Source organism: Dromaius novaehollandiae, unplaced genomic scaffold, assembly GCF_036370855.1.
Source record: "Dromaius novaehollandiae isolate bDroNov1 unplaced genomic scaffold, bDroNov1.hap1 HAP1_SCAFFOLD_37, whole genome shotgun sequence".
Lineage (NCBI taxonomy): Eukaryota > Metazoa > Chordata > Aves > Casuariiformes > Dromaiidae > Dromaius > Dromaius novaehollandiae.
In genome coordinates this window covers 1,643,291-1,646,901 of record NW_026991398.1, presented here as the reverse complement: position 1 = coordinate 1,646,901, position 3,611 = coordinate 1,643,291, and the positions used below count along the sequence as shown (strand labels likewise).

At 50.4% G+C, this 3,611-nt stretch overlaps 1 pseudogene; it reads left to right on the top strand.

Annotated features, from left to right (window-relative positions):
* The first annotated feature begins 2,127 nt into the window (after positions 1–2,127).
* Positions 2,128–3,077, top strand: LOC112995359 (olfactory receptor 2D2-like; annotated as a pseudogene).
* Positions 3,078–3,611: the final 534 nt, after the last annotated feature.

The window sequence follows — 3,611 nt, the reverse complement described above, 5'->3', positions numbered from 1 at the left end:
AGCAGATCAAGGAGAGTGAGCACCCCCCAGTGCTCCTTAGACCACATCTAGAGTGCCACGTCCAGCGTCGGGTCCCAAATAAAGGAAAGACAACAACATACCAGAGCCAATTCAGTACAAGGCCATCAGGATGCTCAGGAAGCTGCCGCACAAACTTCTGTGTCCATGAAGCCAGCCACTCCTGCCTTCCAGGCAGGGCAGAGGGTGAGGAGTCCAACAGGACTGAGAGGAATCCTGCCCGGTGGCACCTATTGGTGCAACAATAGGAGCAAAGGAGGTCCCTGAGAACCTCTGAGATAAGAGAGAGGGACAGAAACAAGGAGGAAATACAAGTAGCTCTGCTCCCTTCAGTCCCTCACACACCAGGCCCCTGTGCCTCAGGGAGAGGTTTGGGGGCCCTCTACTCTCAGGGGACAGAGCCTGGCACCTGAGGGGGACTCATCCCATTCCCCAGGGCAAGTCTCCATGGCTGGGAGGAAATGCCTCTGGCTCAGCCTCTTCCTCCCCATGGACCATCATGGGAGGCTGGAGGGACCAGCTCAGGTCATCATGGCTCTCTCAACCTGAGCGAGTCAGTGAACAGACAGTTGCCTGCAGGGAGATAAGAAGAATCCCATTCATGGAATCTCTCCTGGCTTTGTGTCATGACTTTGGAGGAGGCCTGATGGTTGCGCTGCCTCAGTTTCCTGTTCAAAGGAGCGTGTCCCAGAGTTTGTGTGACCAGAACTATGGGGAAAACTATGCCAGAAGATTTACAAAGTTTCCAGAGCCCAGAGGTTTCAGTCTCCTTTGAGGGCCAGTTATGCATTGCTCACTCCCTGCCATCCCTGGGGAGAGACAAGCTGCAGCAGGAACCTTCAGAGACTTGTTAGTGGTATAATCCCCAGGATGCTCTCTGGAGGGGGGCATTTAACTGCTGCTGAGGAGTAGCCATCTTCCCTACAGAAGCTGCTGGTAGAAGATGGCAATGGCAGAGCAATGCCTGAGCCCTGTGTCACGGTTTGCAGAGAGCTCAGGGAAGAGAAGGACGTGGTGCACAAGAGGCAGAGGATGACACCCTGATCTTGATCATCATTCCCAGGAAGAATCAGCACAGAGGTCATCACCTCATTCTGAGGACTGCAGTTCTGTGTTGTACCTTCCAAGCCGGGTCTGTTCCTTTATAGCTGGTGAGGCTTTGCATGGTGGCATTTGTGAGTGGGAGAGGTAATGGCCATATCCCTTCGTGGCTGTCTTCTACTCCAGCTCCCTCTTCCCTCTACACATTTCTTCTGATGCCCTTGTTAGCTGAGCAGAGTCCTGGGGAGCTTGCTGGTTAGTGTGTGGAGTTTTTTGTGCTTTTGCTGCCCCTCAGCCAGCCCAGAGCCCCACGAACACAGCTGACAGTGCTGAGGTCCATCTGCTGGGCTGTGCCACGACGCAGACCCAAAGGCCTCAGAAGCCATTGCTGGGGAAGGAACTACACAAGGTGAATGATCTTCCCTGTCTTCTTCCCTCCTACCCTGCTCAAAATCTCTCTTCATCATATTGGATGATTAGCTCAGGTGTCCATCTTCTGTCACGCCTATCACTTTTCTCTCTGAAGCCTGTGTGGAGGCTCTCTGGGAGTCCTCTCAGGCAGTCCCACTGCACAGTGCCACGGATGTCAACCCCTGACCCATGCACTGTCAAAGGAAGCACATGTCCTCTCCCTTCCAAAACAAGTGTTTCAGACAGCTGAGATCAGTCATTTGGTAAAGGGTCCATCTTCCTTCTTTGAGGAGAAAGGGCATCTGGCATGATGTGCTCACATAAAGGGATTTTCTTGCTTGGTGGGGACTGTGGTTGCCATTTGAAATAACTTCAGTTGTAGGAGAGACACTGGCAGAATCTGAGTGAATGCCTTCCCTCATCTACCTCTAACTACCATCTACCTAACTCTCTGGAAAAGCCATGTACCCTCCTTTCACTAGCCATGAAGGCCCTAAAGGGAATACCAGTGCAGTCAGAGAAGTGCCAGAGTCCATGTTTTCTCTGTTAGAAACTTCCTGCATGATTCTTTTATACAAGAAGGAAAGAATAAAATGAATATTCTTTCTTGTAGGTTGCATTGCTGGCAAAAGAAAAATGAGGGATCCAAGATGCTACATGGAGAAAGGGGAATGGGACAATTGCACATCGCCAATGGAGTTCCTCCTGCTGGGAATGGGGAATGTCCCCTCACTCCAGACACCGCTCTTCCTCCTCTCACTTATGATTTACTTGGTAACAATGTTTGGGAACATCCTCATCATTCTGCTGGTGGTGGCAGATCAGCATCTGCACACATCCATGTTCTTCTTCCTGGGAAGTCTGTCCTCTTTGGAGACCTGCTACAGTTCCACCATCCTGCCCTGGCTGCTGGCCAGTGTCCTGACTGGGGACAGGACCATCTCTGCTCATGACTGTATGGCACAGCTCTATTTCTTTGGCCTTTTTGTAAGTATCGAGTGTTACCTGCTGGCAGTCATGTCCTATGATCGGTACCTGGCCATATGCCAGCCCCTGCTCTATGCAAGCCTCATGACCTGGAAGGTCTCTCTACAGCTGGCAGCAGCGTCTTGGCTAGGGGGATTCCTTATCTCTACAATAGTCATTTGTTTCTTATCCCAGCTGAAATTCTGTGGCCCCAAGGCAGTGGACCACTTCTTCCATGATTTTATCCATTTGCTGGAGCTTGCCTGCAGTGACACCAGTGCTGTTACACTACTAGCTTTCATAATATCTATCTTGGATATAGTCTTCCCTTTCCTGTTCACGCTGGCCTCCTACATGTGCATCATAGCTGCCATCCTGACGATCCCATCTGGCATGGGCAGGCAGAAGGCCTTCTCCACCTGCTCCTCTCACCTTACTGTTGTCATTGTTTTCTACAGCAGTCCCATCATTTTCTATACACTACCCAGAACCCCCCAGCTGAGGCAGCTCAACGAAGTGTTTTCTACACTGTCCTTACGCCCCTGGTCAATCCCATCATCTATAGCCTGCGGAACAGCATGGTTAGGAAAGCCCTGACAAAAACACTTGGGAAAGCTCTGGCCTGCACCCAGAGTTCATAGCAGTTGTACACTCCTGCATACAAAATGCTGCTGGTTCTGCAAAGTAGTAAAGTCAGCATGGGTAATAATACGCTGCATAGCAGGTATCCCTTGACAGGAACATGGCACTGAGAATATTGGTGGGAAGCAGAAGGGAAAAGAGTATAGTTTTCCTTCAGCAATTAAATGTATGGTTTAGAAGAGAATGGGAATAATCTCCCACTCCTGTTGCCTCCTTTACAGACAATAAAGCGGTGTTGCTGTACATGCGAAATGTTGCAGAAGTGCCATTTTTTTTTCCTCTGTGGTGAGAGGATCATCTTCTGGGGTGAAATCTGAGAGAAAAGGGAGGGAGACTGGGGGTGGCAGTACCTTCTTCACTGTGGGTTTCTCAGATGGCAGCCATCTCCCTCTGCTGTGAACATTTCCAGGGTAGAGGTCGTTGCTTCAGCCCACAGCCCTTGTTACTCTTCTGTCCAGTGGAAATGAACATACTGGTAGAGCTGCTCAAGCATGTTTTAGTGTCTCCTGTCATTTCTGATAGCCTTGAGTCTC